The sequence below is a fragment of the Mycteria americana genome, chromosome 2, assembly GCF_035582795.1.
Source record: "Mycteria americana isolate JAX WOST 10 ecotype Jacksonville Zoo and Gardens chromosome 2, USCA_MyAme_1.0, whole genome shotgun sequence".
NCBI classification, from domain to species: domain Eukaryota; kingdom Metazoa; phylum Chordata; class Aves; order Ciconiiformes; family Ciconiidae; genus Mycteria; species Mycteria americana.
Genome location: NC_134366.1, coordinates 95,904,546 through 95,926,754, shown reverse-complemented (window position 1 = coordinate 95,926,754; position 22,209 = coordinate 95,904,546). Strand labels below are relative to the sequence as shown.

Here is a 22,209-nt window from a genome sequence, read left to right as displayed (position 1 = left end):
GACATCCTGCCAAAAGTCTGCTAATATCTGTAGCTGATGGTGACAACTCATAAAAGAAGAATCTGTCATCAAACTAGTTCTCCAGCGCTGCTCAAAGAGCTGCGATACTTGTGCTTTCCGCAGAGGAAGCACTGCTTCGGTAACAGTGGCCCCAGCGAAGCAAGAAGTTCTCATTGATCACGTCGTGAGCACGTCTGCCTCATCTGTGGGGCATAGCACCCATGGACCACAGCTTCCTCGAGCAAGCACCAGCCGACCCAGCAGGTCCACACAGAAGAGCACCGCAAGCAGCTTAGAGCTAAGAATATAAAGGTAGTCAAATCAGCACAGCCTAGGCCCAAGTTCCAGCAAAATCTCAGCTCTTTTTTTCAAATCCCTTTTTCTCTTAGCTATCCCTTAGCTCCTTGGCCTTTTTGGTATCCTCCCAAGCCCCAGATTCCCATCTCTAGTGTCCTTCCCCCCACAGACAGTCTCCTGGTCCCGTCACCAGAGCACCTTCCCCCATGCGTTGCCTGGGACATCCACTGAACTGTGATCCTCAGTCGGGCCATCAGAAGTCAGCGCGAGGCAGCGGAAGGAGGGATTCTCCTCCTCAGACACACTATAAAGCCAGCACAGTTTTTCCTTTACAAAACAACTTCAATGGAAAAACAAAATAGTAATCACTGTTTGCAAATAAAGGTCTGAAAAGTGGAGAAAGTTGAAAGGAAAGGAAAGTTGAAGGAAAGTTGAAAGGAAAATCAGAGGAAGTTTAACAGCCAAAGGAAAGGCATGAAGTGAGAGAAAATGAGCCAGGAGAGGGCAGGAGTGTCAGCTAGGGCAGGAGTGTCAGCTAGTGCAGGAAAAAGAAATGGGGAGGGAAGAACTGTAGCAATTCAGGTATCTACACACACCCCCCCGCATTTTATCTTCTCTATACCCCACCTGCCTGCTCCTTTTCCAGTTGGTACTTTTACTGGCAAACCAAACACATTTTCTTAGGGCCCAAAAGATGGTCAACACCATCAACATGGCATACAACACAAGCTGTTCTGTAATAAAAATAAACTTCCAGGTGTTGTGAGTAATAGCAGTTCAGTAGACAGTCCTTACCACAGGATCCTGTTAATTTCGACATAGCTTCAAAATGGGATTGGGCAGATCCTCAGGAAAAGGATCCTCTGATGGTTATGAAATACCTAGACACTGCCATCTTGCAGTCTGAAATTCAGGAACTTCCTCAGCCTGACACTGCAACAATAGTCAGGAAAAGTCCTACTAGCCTTCCTCAAGCCTTCCTAAAGCCTTCCTCAAGGCACAGGCTGTTTGCTCCTGACAGAGACCAGATGCTGGTCTGGATGCACCTCTGACCAAGCACAGCCATTCGTTCCCATGTTCTGCAAAGATCTGAGCTCTGCATTGCACGACATTCGTTGGTTGTATTTTATTCACTTGTATTGCCATACAGTACATACAAGTCTGTATTTACGAGTTTTTCATAAAGCCTAGTGAAAAGTGAACATACGTATCTGACTGTAAGACAAGGAAAATCCATTGCACAGCTTTTTACAAAGCATGTACTACAGTACATGAGTTGTGATCACAAAGAGAAACAACATCCAGAACAGCCAGCCCACAGCATTTTTTCTTTCATGTTCCCTCACCCATCCAGTAGGAAGCCCTTCGGTTTGGAAAGAGATCTGTCTCCTGCTTACAGCTGAGTCAGCAAAGACCTCAACTTCAACAGAAATATGTAGTCATTAACTGGACTTCCTTCCAAACTGTCACAAAACATGACATAAATTACATTTCAAAAGTTTCTTTCAATTTATCCAGCGATGTTGTTAGTGGCCCTCACAAATATGGTTTCCAAATATCCCTGGCACACTCTTGAGAGATGAAATATAATATATAAAGCTGTGGACAACAATTTTTAAAGCAACATGTACTTTCAGAGACCTAGCAATGCTGCTCCTGAATGAACATGCTATATTACATATTTCTACACCTCAGTAAATGAAAATTATTTGTGAAAAATCTTATTTACCCATTAAACCTGAATATAATAGAAGTATGCTAGTGTGGTGGGTTGACCCTGGCTGGATGCCAGGTGCCCACCAAAGCCGCTCTATCACTCCCCTCCTCAGCTGGACATGGGAGAGAAAATATAACAAAAGGCTCGTGGGTCGAGATAAGGGCAGGGGGAGATCCCTCAGCAATTACTGTCACGGGCAAAACAGACTCGACTTGGGGAAATTAATTTAATGTATTACCAATCAAATCAGAATAGGATAATGAGAAATAAAACCCCAAATCTTAAAACACCTTCCCCCCACCCGTCCCTTCTTCCCAGGCTCAACTTCACTCCTGGTTTCTCTACCTCCTGCCCCAAGCAGCACAGGGGGATGGGGAATGGGGGTTGTGGTCAGTTCATCACACGTTGTCTCTGCCGCTCCTTCCTCCTCAGGGGGAGGACTCCTCACACTCTTCCCCTGCTCCAGCATGGGGTCCCACCCATGGGAGACAGTCCTCCATGAACTGCTCCAACACAAGTCTTTCCCACGGGCTGCAGTTCTTCATGAACTGCTCCAGCGTGGGTCCCTTCCACGGGGTACAGTCCTTCAGGAACAGACTGCTCCAGCGTGGGTCCCCCACGGGGTCACAAGTGCTGCCAGCAAACCTGCTCCAGCGTGGGCTCCTCTCTCCGTGGGTCCACAGGTCCTGCCAGGAGCCTGCTCCAGCGTGAGCTTCCCATGGGGTCACAGCCTCCTTTGGGTGCATCCACCTGCTCCGGCGTGGGGTCCTCCATGGGCTGCAGGTGGATATCTGCTCCACCATGGACCTCCCTGGGCTGCAGGGGGACAGCCTGCCTCACCATGGGCTTCACCACGGGCTGCAGGGGAATCTCTGCTCCGGCACCTGGAGCACCTCCTCCCCCTCCTTCTTCACTGACCCTGGTGTCTGCAGGGTTGTTTCTTTCACATATTCTCACTCCTCTCTTCGGCTGCAGTTGCGCAGGGTTTTTTTCCCCTTCTTAAATATGTTATCACAGAGGTGCTACCACCATCACTGATGGGCTCGGCCTTGGCCAGCAGCGGGTCCGTCTTGGAGCCGGCTGGCGTTGGCTCTGTCGGACATGGGGGAAGCCTCTGGCATCTTCCCACAGAAGCCACCCCTGCAGCCCCCCCACTACCAAAACCTTGCCATGCAAACCCAATACAGCTAGTCCACCTCATTCAAAAGGGATTAGTAAGAAAAACAATGACCAGACAATTAAAGTATTTTTAAAACTTATTTTCATCATATTTGTTAGCAAATGCAGTCTCAGTTTATGGCATTGGTTTTTTTTCCTTTGTTTTAAGCTACGTAATTATAGTGATTTCACAAAACTAATTACATATTTTTTTAGAAGGGCAAAAAAAAAATGTTTCGGTCTAGAGGGGAACTACTGCAATGATGACATTTCTTGAACAGCCTTCAAACTCTCTTCTTCCCTAGCTTTACTGTTAACCTACTTTTTGTAATCTTCCGCTAAAAAAGCATCTGTGCTCCCTGTATAATAAGGGGCTCACAAAAAAAGTGAATATTGAAATTTTACCAGGGGGAATTAGGAATCTGTGCAGGACCAGAGTCACAACTACAAGTAAAGCTGTGACTATTACTTTGCATTAACAATGTACTGAAACTTCACAATATATAAAACAAAAAGTACTCTTAAATTACAAAAGCTCAGGCTTTGAAAGCTGGCCACGTGTCTTGCCTTCTACCATGACCTCTACCCAAATTCAGGTATGATGCAGGATAGAAGGAGGAGATGCTTTACTTTAGGATGTTTTTCATCTTTTTCTTTTCCCTTCACATTATTATAAACTGCCTTGTACTGGGAACTATATTTAAAAAAAAAAAAAAGGAGGTTTAAAAACATGAGTTGATTGAACAAAAAGAAGTAGTTCAGGATTGGGAGGACATCCATGCAACAGAGAAGCAGAAGACATGCACTGAGATAACTGTAGGAAAAAATTCAGCTGGGAAGAGGGAAGCTTTATCAGCTGGCGGAAGAATGAAGAAGATGAAGGTTAAAGTTGGATGAAAAATTTGTGTAAAATCTTGAAGATGTATAAAAGGTAGTTTTGAGTGAAGGCAAGGTTAATGGAAGCAGGTAAAAAAAGAGGTCATGAGATAATGCAAGTTTAGCTGTTGCATTCTGTATAAATTGGGAAGAGGGAACACAGAGATTAGAGTTATACATGTTGAATAATTAAGACAGAAGATCATCACATCACAGATTATCACTGTAGCCATCTGGACATACTTTTTTGTATTTGTAAATTGTACAGGAAAACATGCCAAAATTTGTACATGGATGTAAGAGAAACCAGAAGACAGTAATACAGCAACTTCAAACAGCTGGGTTTTAAAAAAAAAATTGATTTTCAACTGAAAAGAGTTCTCTACCATTTTGTATGTCACTGTACAAAAGTGCTTGATAGTACTTGGGATTTAGCTTTCATAAGGACTTAATATAATACGTTTTTAAATGCGAATCACCAATCTAAAGGACAAAACTGTACTGCTAAAACAAAACTATTAGTGGATATTCTGCACATTAATACTAGGCAAACTTCCAAAATAAAGATTATATTTAAGTAGTTCCTACTTAAAAGAACTGCTGGATGAGCTCCAAAATATCATGAAATGACTACTGTCACAGCCTACTTCAGTTAAATAATACAGGCAAATTTATCCTTCTCACGGTGGGTTCAGTCCTGAAGTTCTTTGGTACAGTCTTAAAGGGCAGTGGTTATTAAGTACATTTCAGCAAACTCATGGTGGTCACAGCTTTGACAACCAACATACAGTGGAGGAGAATACACTTTTGTATGTCCAATCCACTCACCCCCGCGCCCCCATTTGCAAATGCATTTCAGACTCCCACCTCCTCTCAACTCCTAGCCGATTACCAGCTTTTATTTCTTCCCATCAATAACCAGCATAGTCTGTCTTTACAGCAACAGCTTAAGTGACAGCAAGGTTTAGCTCACTGATATGAAGGAAAGGGAGAGGTGAGGCAGCTCAGAGCTCCCATGCCACATCACCACTATGGAACACTTCTGCTCCCCACCTATTTATTTATATGTGGCTTTTATATCAAGGTAAGCACTCAAAACATCCACTCATCTCACCAAGTTTCTGGATTCCTCCTTCAGTTCTTGGATAAGCAACAGAGAGAGTATCCTACAGAGAGCGCTTAGGTGGACTGAACCATCCAATGTCTCTGCACTGATTATACAAAATGCCTAGGGTAAGTAGACTACTATCTCACTTTCCTTGCTCTTTAACGTTACCACTGCAAAGATGACGATTTACATTTTTTCATGCACCAGCCAAAGTTTTCCCACACACTTACAAAGATTTAACACACAAATGAAAGCACTGTTCAATGTTCCAAACCCATGATTAACCCCCCATGATTATAAGCAATAGCCCTCAAAGGGGACCCACTGATCCACATGACACTCTTCCATACTAGATTCTGCATTTAGATCTTTGATTCAATTGAGAACTGCAGCAGGAAAATCATACAACTCCCCTCTGTGCCACATTCAGTTGCGTTAATAACCAGGTAATTCAGAGACATCATACAAACATGGCTTTTCTTAATTAGGAACATTAACTGTGTGACATTAACTGTGTGACTAACCATGCAGTCTTTTGAAGACGTCCATCAGAAACATAAGAAACCCTGACAAAGCTATCAAAATCCTGCAATAAGAAAGCTGACGGGAAAATCATGGCTTCTGTTTGATCTTTCTGAAAGTTCATTTACCTTTTGTTAGTTTTGCACTAAATCCTGAATCCAGATACAGATATTTTACACCTTCTCTGAAAGATCAAGTTCATAAATCCTGTCCTAAAATAAACCAGGTAAAATTAAAAATAATGGAAGGTGCAAAGATTTTCAAAGACCATTCTATAGCTAAAAATTCCAATCTATCAGACTTCAAAAACAAAAGGCAAAGTTCAAATGAATACAATCTTTACACTTAAAACCCCATGTATTCACATACAAAGGTTTCACACATGAGGAACATCCCTGCACATGCCTGAACTTCCTGTCAATACAAACTTGCTTATTTTTTGCTAGATCCTAAGATATGGCATGACAGGAAAAAAAAAAAAAAGGAAAAAAAAATCCTTCTAAAGAGAATAAATCATAGTTGTATTTTCCTCCTCCAACATCGTTGTTAAAAATTTAAGTACTATTTTTAAGTCTGTTTACAAGTAGTAAAACTTGACACAACAGAAGTCATATACTATCTGGTGGAATGCACCCAATGAAGCTGTCAAACAATGAATAAGGAGATGTCAAATAACCTAAGGTTAAATGAGGAATGGCTCTTGACATATTTGTTTCAATATACAGAAGCCTCTCGTGGGTTTCCTTCAGAGCATACATTGTGCTGCTCTGTGTATTTGTGTCTCAAAAAAAATATATACTCTGTTTTTTCCAAGTCTGAAATATCCTCTTAAAAAGTTATTTTAACTTACTTACATTTCCATGTTTTATCTAATTGTTAATGATGATGTTCTTTTTAATGATTTCCATTTAAGAGCTTTCAGGAAAAAAATCTATTCCATAAGGTTATTTCAGAAACTAACAATGTTGTGAAAATCCAATTTGTTTGGTGACATCTTTCCCAATGGCTTCTCAGTGGCTGACAGTTTCCATCAGTCAAAGACTACATGAAGTGTCACTGATGTCTCCATCATATCCAAAATCACTTTACACTTCTGTAGCTTTGTAGCCATCATTTTTCATTTATCACTTTGCAATCTTATAAGCATACAGTATGTATGCACAGATTGCATACACTGAAACATATCTTAGACTCCTCCTTTCGAGGAATCTAAGATTCAGAGAGCAAATGTGTCAAAGTCACTTTGAGTTCATAAATAGAAACATGCAGGATGATTACGTCTTCCCTTTTTTTCTACAAGTAAAGGCACTGTTTCAGCTTTCTTAGGCTGTTTTGCTTGCATCCGAATTTTTCTAGTACCCCTACAGGTGCTTAAAGGGGAACTTCCTGACCATCGCCACATTTTATGCCACACAGTGCACTCTCGGGTGCCACAGCAATAGCCTATAGAAAACCTCCCTCCCCACTGTGCCAGCTCTCCGGCACACCATCAGGCAAGCCTGGATGACCTGCAGTCAGAACATCCTTAGCTAGTGTTGCCTGAGACCACCAAAATCTACACCCAAAAGCCATATAGTATGGCCCGCACCCCTTTTTGCACTACTTTCTGAGCATCTTCATACCCTCACATATTGTGTTCCTCAAAAAACCAAATGCACGCATGGCACAGGCAGGGATCCTTTTCCTGGGATGAACAAATAACCACAACACCAACATGCTGACATGCCACAGTTGAATGTCATACACTTTGCTGGGAGGACCACATGCCCACTTAGACAACAGCCCATAGCAATAAGCAAAGGCATTCCCCCAGGCAGACCAGTATAGCCTCCACTTCACTTTGCTGGCCTGCCCCTTCATCTTCTCCCATACCAAGTCTACGTCCCTGTTCCAACACCACACCCTGAGCAAGACCCTAGCTCCCAAGCAATCTAGATCTTCCTAGCAGTCAGTTGTATCAAAGCTTAGTCTAGTGTCAGCTAATGGCAGCAGGCCTCAACACCCAGATCCATGCGCTCACTCATGATTGGCACCACTTTCTCCCTCAAGTCATCCCCTGTCCCAAAGGGAAACGGGCCACCAGCTGCATTTTTAAGACTGCCATAGCTGCTGTACATAGGAACGGTAAACCCTGAGAGAAGATCACACTGGATCTCCTGCCATACACAGATCTTGCCCTTTCCGCTCTCCTTCCACTGGAGCCCAGCTTCTTTCTCCCCTTCCCTCAATACCCTGCAGAGAGGCAACACAACCACCTGTTTCTGCTGAGCTATACAGAGCCGTCCCAGACCCGAGCTGGGTGCTGGCTAACCCAGGCTATGAACACGCACCAGAAACATAATTTGGTATAAGGTATCCCAGGATTCCACTCACTCCTCAGCAGCAAGGAGGATGGCACATTTATGAGTCCACTCCCTTAGTTCACCCTGAGCTGCAGACCTGCCAATCAATGCACGCATCACAAGCCAGACCAACCCCTTTGCCCATTTGCTTAGGGATACAAAAATTTGGCATACTGCACTGGATGCACTGATGTCTGAGGAGAAGGGTGGGTTAGAAGACAAGGAAGAAAGGTCTCTGCATGACTCTGAGTAGCCCTGCCCTTCCCACCACTCCAGCGACATTTCTAAACGAAGCAAAGAGGCCAGTTCAATTTTAAGACAACAGATCCTGAAGTGCTCCTTCACAGGATTTTAAAAGCATCTTGACACTGGCAACTGAGGCTTGCACTGAGACTTGGACAGGTTTCTCATCTCCTTTTCATCACAGGGCCTTGGCAAATAATGACAGGACCATTCAGTGCCCATCACATAGGTTATGTGGCAGAGTCATGGTATGTACCACATGTAAGTAAATAAGAAAGCTAGGAAAGTCGTATCCAAGATGCTGTGTGTGGTTGAGGAATAGCCCATTCCTTCTTGATGTCTCCCAAGACAGGTGACCAGCTATCCCACTGTGTGAACACCCCCTTCCACTATGCCCTAAGGAAGGGTGGAGCTCAGAGTAAGAGAATTCATTAGCTCCCCTACAAATTTAAGGCGTATTGACACATCTGCCCTCAGCTTTCCAGTCACCGTAGACCTCAGTGACTCTCTTTTCTGAGGCAACCAAAACCCTCTCTGATCATCAGGAGAGGGTATACATTTAAATACATAGAAAATGCTAAAACACTACCTTTTCTTTCCTGTATTTGTTTTTATTTCTTTTGTCAGCCTGTCAGTGGTACTAAGTATGCTCTTATTTCCTACAATCTCCACCTTTTCTGCTCTCTGTAACCTCCTTGCAGTTAAATTCCTTCTCCTATATTTACCAACTCTCTGCTTTGATGTCATTTGCATATTGCTACAGAAAATCCATGTTGCTAAATCTACTTCCAGAACAACACTCCAAGCATAAAGCTCTAGAAGGTCTATCATAAAAAAAAAAAAGAAAACCACTAAACCCTTGTAAATGCCCTCTGTCAATGACACAAGGAAAAACACAAGTACAATAAAATGTCTTACAAATAAAAGTCCAACTAAAACCTGCCCTTTGGCTGCAGGTGTGGTGTTGAAAAATGATTAAGTCAGAGCAGAAAAGTGTCAGTTTACGTAGCAGTGGTGCAACAAGATACAAGCATCACAGGTATGAGAAGGGTCCGTAGAATGGAATTGTTGGAATTCAAAATAACGAGCCCAGAACGAAAATGCTGAGGATGCAAGGCATTTCCACTGGGAGCCTTGTGTAATAATGAAATGCAGAATTTGACCTAGAAAGGGGCAAAAAGGGAGAGACTGGACACAAAAAAACACCAAACAAACCAAGAAACTTGATGATATTGTATACACCTGGCCACGTAAAAAATTGGCAATTTATGTCAGCTTTAGGAAATGCATAACTCCAGGAGACAGATTTAAAACGTGAATGATACTCACTTATCAAAGAGTAATAGCAAACTTCCTAGCATGGTGTGCTTGCTATGCTCTACCTCAGCATGCTGCACCCCAGAGAAAGGATAGGACTTGCATGCTACTAAGAGTTCCAAAAGCAGAGTTTGGATACAGCAACAGGTTCCCTCCATCCTTTCATACCTGGCCAACTCTCTCCTCTGTTACATACCACTTCACCATGATGCTGATGGCACAGTCACAGAGTGATCTAGCAGAAAATCTGTATTGCTAAAGTCACCATGATGCATTCTGATTTTTAGACTGTTAACTTTTTGAATATAAAAGATCACATTTTATCATGTATTAGTTCAATCACTATAGCCTTATCAATTTCTACAACTAATAATAAAACTATAGACAAACACATCTCTCTTACATGGGAAATCCAGTGCAGAGTTCATAGTTCTTTGCTTTTTAAAGACACAAACCTGTATTTACACTGTAATAAACACATCACATAGAAAGATATTGAAAACACAAATTGAAACATGACACTCTCACTGTGCAAAGTCTTTGCAAACCTTCAGTACTCTGTAAAGAATAACTGAAGCAGAGGTCATCTCAGCAGGTTAGGCATGAGTCGTACTGCCAAGATACAGAGTTTGCTCCAGCTAGGCTGTGCTATCTAGTCCATGGATAAACAGGAATTTCAATTTCCAGGGCTGTCAATCTTTGCATGTTTTCCAGCACTGGATTCCACCATATTTTATAAAGATGCAACCTGAAGCTGAGTGAAAAATAATTTGAACTGCTTGCAGTGGTGTTACAGAAAGGGCTTCCAGAGCAAACAAATTATACATACCACATTAATGCACACACTGCAAGTACAAAAATCTGTATCACATGTAAAAAAGAATATAAATACACCAAACCTCGATCAACAGAGACAGCTCAAAGGGTCTCAAAACAGTGCCCTTTCCTGCAAATTCTTTTGACGTTTTCAATGATCAAGACAAGAGAAAGCAACCCATGAGACTTCAGGCAATTGAGATATCTGGAATACTTAAAGGCAGCATCTCTACTTGCAAGAAGTGTCACCTGAGGGAGGGCAGTTGTGCCGGTGGGGGGAAGTTGAATCTTATTCCTAACTAGATTTTTAAGAAAGAAGGAGCGGGGGAAAAAAAAAATATATATATTAAAATTATAAATCAAGGACCATTTAGTTTCACACCAGGTGTTAAAACCCTGCTCCTAGATGCCATTAATCTCAGAGATTTAACAACAGGCTCTAATGGGAAGATGCTCATTCTCTGCAGCAAGAAACAAAGGGTCTTTCCATTAGACACAATGACCTCATCCATCCCTTTCTGATCCTCCTTCACCTCATATGCAGAGTCAAATACAGCACAATTCATCACTTCAGTACAGAGCTGTTTGCAGCTCAGTGGTCCGCAGCTACGTTACATACCAGGCACAGCGTTTCTGAAAGAGAAGGAAACTCCTCCATTCCACTCTGAAATTGCTATTGCTGCTTTGAAGCAATGTAGGTTCCTTTTGAAAAACAGTATCTCCATCATATTTATACAATGTCCTTTCTAAAACAGCCGCTTATCCAATTTTTTAATTAATCCACTCAAGTTAAACAAGAGGCCTATTGGTTTCTAGGCTCCCTGATTCCACATGAATGCTTTCTAAAACATGCCATCAAATTAGACATCTTCAAGTTCTCAACTGCTGAGACACTTCAAAGCCACAGTCTGTAGCTGGTCTATTTCATTCTTCCATTCCTTAAAAATTTGGGTAAGCTACATCTGGGCCTGTTAAATTGGGAACGTGCAATTTGTTCCACAATCTCTCCTACAAATGCTTCCAGCTGAGAAAGGCAATCTCATAAGCCTCCCATAAGAAGGGTTCCAAAACAGGAACCACCCCACACTTTTCAGTGGTGAGCACATACACACAAGAATTATTTCATTTTCTCCCATGGCTTTATCTCAGATTGCTCATTTCATAATGTCATTATACACAGGCCCCACAGACTCTTCAACTAGCTTCCTGCTACTGGTGTAGCTGAAAAAAGCATTTATTAATTTTATGTTTAGCCTGATAGGAGGATTTTTTTGGTCCTATTTTCCTTCTTCAAATGCAGCCACAGCTTTTTTTAAGATGTCCTCGTGCTTTTAATAGTCTCCTCTACCTTGTCATTTAGCTATACAGGCTTCCTTTTCCTAAGTCTTTTTAGACTGATGATAAGCATTTATGTGGAGCCTCCAAAACAGCATCCTGAAATAGTGTCTCTGCCACCTACAGACATGTTACTCTTACAGTTGCCCTTTCAGTTTTTCTTTAAACAAACATCCCCATTTTTACATCGTTTCCCTTTATGAAGTTGAGCATAATTTAAGAGAGGGGAGAAGAAAGGAGAATTGCAGGTTGTTTTTCTTGCATTCCTGCCATTTCCATTTCTTGCATTTCCTTAGCTTAGGGAGGAGAGGAAGGCAAAATACTTGTAAAGGTCTACAAAGCCATCTCACAAGTCTTTTTCCAGACAGCATCTTACAATCTCTCCATGACATCACCGTCCACCCACAGAACAAAATACAGTCTTGTAGCCTCGTACAGTTTTACCCACCTTGTAGTCACCATCCCTCTGTAATCATCTACTGCCTCTGTTCAGCGTTTGTGCAGAGCCTCACACAGTGGGGTCCTGGGTCTACCTTGTAGGCTCCTAGGAGATAAGGAAACATAAAAGAGAAATAATAGGTATTGAAGAGACAGCTCATCAGCAATTCTCAGACATTTATAGCAGTCATAAAACATCTGTCTTTCAAGACAATAAATTAGAAATGTAAGGCACTGAACTACACAGTGTGAACAAGAACCAAACAGAAAGAGGCAGAAAAAATCATTCTTTAAAATAACTGGCAGCTGGGGATGAGAATCAGAAAAGAGGAGTACTTGCCACAGAATTAAGAAAATCCATGGGACATATGAATTTGAGAAAAATCCTCACTGTAAAAATCTCCCTTGGTGCTCTAACCACCAAAATTAAACATGCCTAAGAAATGGGCTGAAATCTGGCCTCAAGTGAAATCCATGACAAAATTCAGGTGGGCAAAACTTTAGTGTTCTTTCATCCTTCCACAAAACAGGAAGTTCAAGAGAAAAACTGTTACTGTCTAATGTCTCAAAACAATACAGAATACATGTTCAAGAAAAAGAGATGCATCATTAAGAACACTTCAAGACGTTAACCCATTTTGTAGGAACAACAAAGACAATATAAACATTCGAAAAATTATCTTGCTTTTTTCTTTATTGAAACAAAGAAGGTACTGCTAATCAATCAAGTGCTATCTTTACTTGAAACAGCGAGAGACAGGAATCACATAGCAGTTTCCCGCTCTCAACACCTCAACAAAAAGGTACTTCACTTCCCAAGTAACAAACAACAGTCCATCAAATTTAAGCATTCGTTTCTTTGATTGAGAATGTCTGTGGTACAGAACGAATACACTAGCAATCAACCGTTCACCCTTGAACCTAATCAAAGGCAGGAGGCAAAAAGGAGTCATTGTTCCACCCTGTTTACTCACTTACGTAAAGTGACTGTACTAGATGACTGGAAGTGCTTAGGATTTTTTTCCAGTGCTTTTCTGACCTATGAAAGTCTCAGGAAATCTGCAAATGCATAAGCAGTACTACATAAAAATGTTTTATAACAAGGAAACATCACATGAGCAGGAAGAACTCTCCAGGTTAGACAACGAAGATCCAGATTTATGTTCACCATGTCAAAATTTCTCACGAACCCCCTGCTCCCTATCACCAAGTACTTCATATTTTTATCATTTACATATTTTCTTCTAAATTAAGAATTTATATCATATGCGCACATAATACACACCCCTCTGCGAAATTCCGCGACATCAAACTCTGCTGTAGGAGCTGCCAAGAGCAGATTTAGATAGTGTTCTCCATGGCATAGGGATCAACTGAAGACAAAGGATGGAAGGTCATTTTGAATTTCATAGTCCAAGGTAGCAGGTGAAGCTTATATTGTTGAGAAGACATTGCATCACCTTTTCTTTGCCTCCTACTTTTCAGAAAGGCAAGGACAAATTTAAATCTTGGAAGAGGACCAAGTTCTGCTTTTTATATTACTATGTACCAGAGAATACTTGAACACCTCAGCACAACTACCCGCCACCCATGCACGTTGATGACAAAGTACTCTAAGACATTCAGTCTGTCAAGTCATTAATTATAACTGTTACCATGCACTAAGTTCTACAGACAACTACAAGCAACCCATCTCTAAGATGCAGTATGCTAGTGATTTATGTATGCACTCACTACACCAGAATGAACAGCTGAATTATTATGCTTTGAAACATTACAAAGAAGGCTGTATACCTCAATTTTTCTAAACAAACCTGACAGTACTAGTGCTTTCTAGATGCACTTCAACTCGCCCACTGTCCCCTCACCACTCATTTCACGATTCATATTTCTACATAAACAGCTCAGATTTTATTTTAGCAAAATAAAAGCTTTAGCAAATTTATTTTTGTTCTAATCTTAAGAATTACCTAGACAAAACTGGAAAGCAGAGTCTGAATCCACCTTACTGATTTAGAGAAAACACACACGCACACAGAAACAAGCTTGTAAAGCTTGGATTTCTGCAGATTCATATCTTGCTTCCCTTATCCCTCTTAATATGGCAACCCTGCTGTTCCTATGACTGTAGCATCACTCTCATCGGGCATAATACAGTATATGCTGTGGGTAGGATAACACCAGAAATTAGCCTGGGTATTCATTTAGTTAAGCTAAAGTTAGGCTAACTCAGCCTACACAGCCCACACCAAACCAATCTTACAGAAATTGTAAATTAAGCCACCAAAATCAGAAGACTGGAAAAAACACACTGATTTTTTTTATTTGGGGGCATATAACCATGTCTTAGTTTATTTTTGCTTTGGTTTAGCATCATTTGCTAAAGCAAAAAGGCTACAGTGGCTGTGCTCCCTGACTCTGTCTCCTACCCTTTCCTTTCAAAATTACTTCTGAAACTGATGACCAGTTTCAATCTCACACAAAAACCTTCATGAAAATGGGCAGGCAAAACAAGAGACAAACTCACTCTCCAAATCACTGTTCTTCCCTACTCTCAGTGACAAACACAGGCACACAAGAGGGGAATTCAGCCATGGTACATTTTGGTACCATGGTGAAAAAACCAGCCAGGGTGAAAAAACCTTCTGCAAATGGATAAAAATATACATAGGTGTATATTAGTGGAAGTTTTCCAGAAATCTTCACTAGATTTAATGATAGACACATAGGAGTGCTGTTTCCCACTGCTGCTAGAACGTGGTACTGAAGTATTGGTACGACCAAGCGGTATGATTAAATCTGGTGGGGTTGTGGAACAGAGTGCCCATGCAGCCAACAGCCTTCGCTGTCATACAGATACAGGCACCACTCTCACATCTGTCTAGTATATTTGGAAAGATACTTGGCTACACACCGAATTGAGCAAAGAAATAATCATAGCATGTCTAGACACCGTGGCTCGTCTGCATGCTGAGACTTCCCACTTCTGTTGTAGCTGCCCGGCACTGCTCAGGCAGCATGCCACAGCAGCAACCTCGCCTCACCCAGTCAGCTGGGAGCTTGCCCGCGCACCCAGGATTTTCATACGATACCTAATGGCAACCATTGCTCACCTCACAAGGCAAAAAAGGACACTGAGAGGGGTAAGAACACACCTGCTCCACACCACTCCACCAGCCAGCCTTGGCTCTTGCTCCACAGAGATGACAGCCTGAGTTAGGCAAGCTGCTCCAAGTGACTTCTGCTGACGTTGGTGGGACTGAAGTAGAAGTGTCAAGAGCACCAGGGAGATAGGGTTTTTCCCCACTTCAGTGCTCTCACCGTCTACACACAGGAGAACTGAGCACATATAAGCAAATTTTAGGTACTGCTTAAAATACTATTGAAAAAATTATTTGCTTTTGTTGCTATCTGGCAGCAGGAGAAAAAAATCATGTCAAACCTGAAAGTGTACCAAAATTGAGAAGGACGGAGGGGGAAAAAAAAAAAAAGATACAAATATCCTCCCTCCTCTTCCCTTCCTCCAAAAAACGCCTGCATTATGCAAATATATCCCACTTTCAGGGATGAATCAAGGATGAATGGTTAGAACAGCTGCTATATACAACCTTGTGCTCCTACAAAAACTAACATTTCTCCTTATAATGTATGCTAGCTAATACTACTACTTATCTCTCTCTTTTCATGCTGAAGAGGTCCTCACATAAGGAAAGAGATCTCATTAAATCCAGGTTATTTGCTGGACTACAAAATGGATGTGGAAAGATGGCAATTATTAAGCTAAATCTAGGCATAAGGAACATGAAAGAAAGAGGAATACCCTTCTAATAAAGCTGCATTTTGTTTATATGCCTTTCAAATCACAATATTGAGTAAAATAAAACCAAAACAAAATAAATGTAGGAATTCTTAGGGGAAAAATAGAACAAAAGAAATATGAACAATGTCCTTGAGCACATCCCAGCCGCCACTGTTTGAGACCACAGAACCAGCCCACACAAACGTATCCCAAACAGGCAGGCACACGCTGCAGAACAGAAGGTCAATGTATGGAGTGCTACACCTGCTCCCGTACTTCTTCACACACAGGGCTGGGAAGTCTCCAGATGTTCACAGATATGTCTTCTGGTTCAACTCAGAAATCACATCCCGACAAAACAGGGGCAGTACAGGGACTCCCTTAAGCTACACACGCTCCCACATGCAAATCACATAAGCAATAATCTGACTCATCCAGAGTTTGTCAGGCTTACTTCATAAGTATGGTAAATCCAACATAATCAGAACACAAGAAAGACACTCACGGCCCATATGAAGATCATCTTTGGAGAAAAGAAGAAAAAGAAGAGTCCCATAAAGCAGACTCATTGTGTTTGCTGTAACACGTGCCAATGCTCAGGAACACCAGCTCTGGTCATAGTCTGCATATTGATAGCTATACTACTGGCTATGGTACCTTTTTTCCAGTTTTTCTGAAAGGGAAGGTCTTGACAAAGAAAATTAGATTCATTAATTACCCACAGCTTGAACTCTATTTACAGTATCACTTTATTCTTCACTAGGCCAAAATAAGAATAAACGTAGAGACTGGAGTGCCAGGATGGGGAATGTATTGCTGACAGGAAAGCATAGATCAGAATATGTGAAGTCACCAGTCAGCCAGAGTTCTCCGGCTGAAAATTATAAAACAGAATGCCATAACATTTATTTGGTTTTGCAGGGATTTGACTAATAATAGTTCATTAAAAGCCACTGAACTTGCCCTACTTGCTTGCTTTAACTCCATCTAGGTCAAAGTGACAAGACATGTTAGTGTAAATTTAACCTTTTAACTAACCAGCACAGATTTATAGTCCAAGAGCAGCACTTAGGTCTTGCCAAAAACCACCATGATTCCCAAAATAGTAATTTTTAAAGTATAATACATTATTAAGACTGCTGACAGAATGAACAGTATTGCCCAGTTTGAAATGGTAGAGATGGAGAAAAACAGTAATAAAGGAGAAATTATTGTGGTCTTGCTCCCACTGAAGTAATGTTTTTCATGAAGACTTCAAAGAGCGGAGAAAACATGGCCTTTATCCAACTTTCTGCAAATTACACAACTGAGTATTTTTATTTAAAATAAATCAGTTGTGATACAACTCTGATCTCCTTGAGTTTGACAGTGAAACTTCTTCTGAAAATAGTTATTCTTGAGCATGACACAATTTATGCTTGTGCTTTTCTGGTCTTTGACTGAAGTCTATAGGACATTTCAAGTGCTCTGTTGCCACTGGTATTTGCTGTCTACATATCTCCAAACTCTTACCTGGTTTCCTAAACCTGAAGGTCATTGGATTGATAATCCAAACAGTCTTTTCTAGTTCTATGATACTGACAAGAATAACACCTTTCAGCACCTTTCAGCCAAGTTGTGTTAGTACTGACAACACAAGAGGCTGAGAGTTTCATGACCAGAGAAATCAACTTCATAATGAAAGTCAATGAAGAGAAGTATTAAACACTGTAGCATGTAAGAAGGATACCATGCAACAATCTTCTTGAGAAATCTCCTTTCTTCCCCCAAATGCAACACGGTACCTCTTCTACAATTTTCACCTGTAAGAAAAATAGTCTCAACATCACTCCACCCACCCTGACAAGAGCAACTGGTCCATGGAATAAAATGTCATTCCTCTTCTGGAATTTTGCCAAGTAATTTCACGTCCCATCTAATTGATTCTCAAATATAAGTTGCGCACTCAAAACTGATGTTGGCACGTAAATCTTAAATGTCATTGATCATCATGTAAGTGCTTTAATATCTATCCCAGTTTACCAAAACCAAGCAAAACAGAATTCCTTGTAAACTATGCATTTAGTCTGCATGAAACCAAACAGTTACTCCCTTTCTTTCATTAACCAGTATATGGCTACTTTATTTTCCAAAGAAGGCAAGTAAGCTAAGAAAGGTAAAACCAAAAGTATGGGTATCATAGAAGACAAATCCTGAGCAAAAGCATCTTTAGATATGTAACCATAAAATACTACATTTTATCTGACATTTTGCAAAAGCCAGTGAACCTTTTCAATCTAGTTTTAAAAAATTCAAGTGAAGCTTAGATGACAGACACCTTTTAGAGAAAAAAAGTCCACAACCCTCAGGAAAACCCTGGTTTTTATTTACTACTCTGAAAGACATTTTCTGTAGTGCAGGATACCAGCTGGTATATTTTCTGTAGCATACTTAATTCAGAGACATCTGCTTGCTAGCAGACCAAGGATGAAGCTTGGGGTTATGAGACCTGGATTATATTTCTGGCTCAGCAACTGATTTGTGGTGCAGCCTTGAGAACTTTGCTCTGTCCCCATTTCACCATTATAAAATGTGAAGATGTCTTTTAACGTATCCCAGTTTCTTTAAATAAAATTCAAGTTTTTCTATATCTCAGTGAACTGCATTGTGAGAACTGCACTTCCAATTAGGAGTGAACTCCTGCGTATAGTGACAATTTCAGGAAAGCTTTATGGTCACGTTCCCTCAGTCAGAGCCCAGCTGCCTTCTGGAAAAACAGGACTGAACAGATTCATGTAGGTACTGCAGATGCCAAATAATAACGAAAAGACTAATCCTGAATATTGCAGCTGCTGATAATGCTCATTGCCTAACAATGCAGAAAGTATTACACTCACTATTGCCTACAGCATGCACTGCTACAGAGAAAAATAAGAAATGATATGTAGTCTAGGAGAATCCAAGATGATAGTCTGAAGAGGAAAATAACTCAGTGCATATAGCTTGAGGTTATGAGGAAAGCGTCTGCTAATGGCAGCAGGCTGCCATAATTGTGCAGCTGAACTAATAATACCCCAACAAAATGCCATTACAATGTTCAGTGTTTAACAACTATGCCAGTTTTCACGCGTGTCGGTTTATTCCACAAGCTGGCTTATCCACTTTGCTAGTCTAAATGCTCCAAAATTATTTAAAGAAATCACATCCACTACATTTTAAAGACAGGAGACCATATTAAATCCTAGGTAAGTCTATTAATTTTAATTGTGATGTATCAGGGAAAAAAAGGATCCGTAGTCTGCTCTTCCAAATGGGGGGAGAGTTCTTAAACAACACTGGGGGGGGGGATGTTGGTGCAACACATCAACAAGCTTCAGACAATTTAGGTTCCCAGCCCAAATGTATTGGAATAATTTCCTATATAAGAATAAGAGAGAGAATTAACAAGAGTTTCTTAATCAACAGTGCTTTCATATTCTACCTCAATTTTTTTTGGCTTAGATTGTTCTCCGTCAATGATGGATGCTTTCCCTTCTTCCATCTCAGCATGCATGAGAGAAAGACAAAACTTAACATATCCATCACCAGAGCCAGAACACACAGCACAGTCCATCTGGTACCATAAATTGCAAACTGATAGATGCTCCCCCCTTCTCCAGCAAGCTTGCTTCTTAGCTCTTCTACTCTCAATTCAGCACGAAGTCAAATGCTGTGGGGGTTTTTTTCTAGGTGGCTGTAGAGATAGCAAGAATATGGTGGTTGTGATCTGGACACATTCCAAGACTTGTCTGAAATATTCTTACCCAGGGCCAAATGTTTTCCCCATCAGCAGTGAAAGCATTCAATGCTTTGGCATTCTTCTAGCAGCCTATCCCTCCCTTTGCCACCCAACATGCACGCACACTCCCATCTCCCCGGCTGCTCTCAGTGCTGAAGCAATCGCAAATGCCTCAGGCAAAGCAAACATACAGAGGTAAACACTTTAGTCCTGGGCATCATACCATGGAGGACACACATAATAATTTCCAAACTCCTCTTCAACAGATTAATTTTTTCTTGTGTTCAGTACTAACAAAATTAAGGAAGGAGAAAAGTTTAATGTACAAGTAGGATCCCTGTCAAAAATTTCATTACAACATCTAGTTCATCATAAGCTGTTATTAAAAGCAAACGTCTACTATCCCCTGCTGTGCACTAGGCTTAAATGACAAAGCAGGCATCAGATCCCAGAATTGCTCTGCACTGTGCCCACAGCTAACTTCCTTTCACAGCCCTCCTTGCCCTCATCCAGTATCTCCAATCTTTGCAAAATCTACACTTACTTGCAAATGGAATAGTACATTCACTTTTTTTTTTCTTGAAGGTTAAACCACTAAGTAGAGCATGAAGTACATGATTCTGCATTCGCCACACTGATGGCCTACACGTTCACCTCAGGCAGCAGAAAAAGAATACCTGGATCTGATTTTGCTCCTGTATTTCAAGTCTGCTTGAGATACCCATTTAATGTAAAAACATAACATAAAGAGTAAGAGGTTTTGGTAGCTGGTGCTGGGGATGATCTGGAGTTTTCGCACTCAAGCAGTTGGGAGAACTTATGCAGAAAAGTATGCAGAAACATAAGCACATTATCCTGAGGGGCATTTATTAAAATGCAATGTTAACTTCAGTATCTGGTATTGGTTCTCATTATCTTTGAGAATTCACCAAGCAACACTTACAATTTAGATGCTAATTCACAAATTAATATTATGAATCAGTAATACATACAGAACTAACTGCAGCAAACTGCCCAATAAACAGGAAATGCCTTTAGGAATATTCAACAACTTGAATTGTGACACAGAAGATTTTGCTTGCTAGGACAAGATGGGAGGATGCATGTCCTGTCTGCAAGCACTTGTACGATTCCGCTGTTTCTGATCGCTTGTAATTATATAAGAAGAAAAAGGCGTTTGATTTAGAACATCTGCACCAGAGCAAGTCCCTAAAATTTTCCTAGAACAAGTGCAGGAAATAAATAGCACAAACAAGGAGAAGAAAGAACTAAGACACACCCAGACTTAATATGGAAATCCTGATGTTAGGACTGGTACTCCTTTCAGAAATACAAAGACAACTGCTGGAAAAGTTGCCATGTTCCAAAGTTCTCATCCTCCTTCAAAGGTAAGGGAACTTGAAACAATGCAACAAAGCGAAGAGAAAAGTGCACCGCAGATAAATCTGAGAGATAATCACGCTTTGTCTAAGAGAAGGTTCAAACTCTACCACTGAATGAATATATACACTTGGTGCCCATGCTGCATTTGCTAGTGCTTTTACCCATCCCAGATCTTAACTTATTCTCTAACTTTCTACCCCAAGGTCTGAATTTTTTCAAAACAAATTAATCTGGCTCTCACATTACATTGTGCTGGAGGCAGTATTGATACACAGAGATTGTAAATGAAAATTAGACCACACAGAGGGTATACTAAATTATCCCAGATAAAAACAATGTTAAAATGGCATTTAAACAGAATAACATTAAAGTAATAGCATAAAAAGTACATACAATTTTGAAAATAATTGTAGTATTTTACAATCATTATCATAGATGAGATGAAACTGAACAAAAATGTGAAAATATCAGGAAATGTGAAAGCACATGGAAACTCCCAGACCACTTGAAATTTCTGCTTTACTTATGCTGCGCACTAAATGTGCACATAAATATTGCTTGTAGCTCCAGATCAGATGCAGCTGCCTTTTAAGAACATTTCAGGTTTCTTTTATTTCTTTCATTGTTTTTCTTACTTTGATTCTCTCAAGAAAAAGATTTCATGATGAAGCCACTGCTTTCACAAAGATGAGGAATATATTACACACAATTTACTTTTGGGGGGTTTGCCAGGTATATGAAGGTTGGTTTTTTTTATAATTTAGACAACAAGCTGCAGGGATACATTTCATAGCTCCCTTACAACCTTCTCCTAAGGAAGCATTCTTATTCTCTCATCCAGAAATCTGATTAGCTACAAAGACCCTTTTGAATTACCTGTTAACAGATTAACAGAAATGTCTAATTCCTCTTGCCACAACACAGGACTATTTCTGTCCCTTTTTGTGCATGGCACCTCCGCCTCCTTGGGGTTAGGAGCTGTGTTCTTTGTTCTGCCATCATGGCACCATACCGTCAGTGCTGGTCCAGAAGTGCACATCCAGCAGGTTCCCCTGGTTCTCTGCCTCAGGAATTTCTGAGCAATGGTGAACACTCTGATTA

The 22,209-nt window shown here is 40.8% G+C and overlaps 1 protein-coding gene across 2 annotated transcripts in view; it reads right to left on the bottom strand.

Annotated features, from left to right (window-relative positions):
- The window catches only part of SEMA5A (semaphorin 5A), a 348,813-nt gene that overhangs the window by 250,466 nt on the left and 76,138 nt on the right, over window positions 1-22,209 (bottom strand). For both annotated transcript variants that reach the window (XM_075494040.1, XM_075494041.1), the window contains exon 2: window positions 12,180-12,275. The gene's annotated coding sequence lies outside the window, so the exon portion shown is untranslated. The remainder of the gene's footprint in view (window positions 1-12,179; window positions 12,276-22,209) is intronic.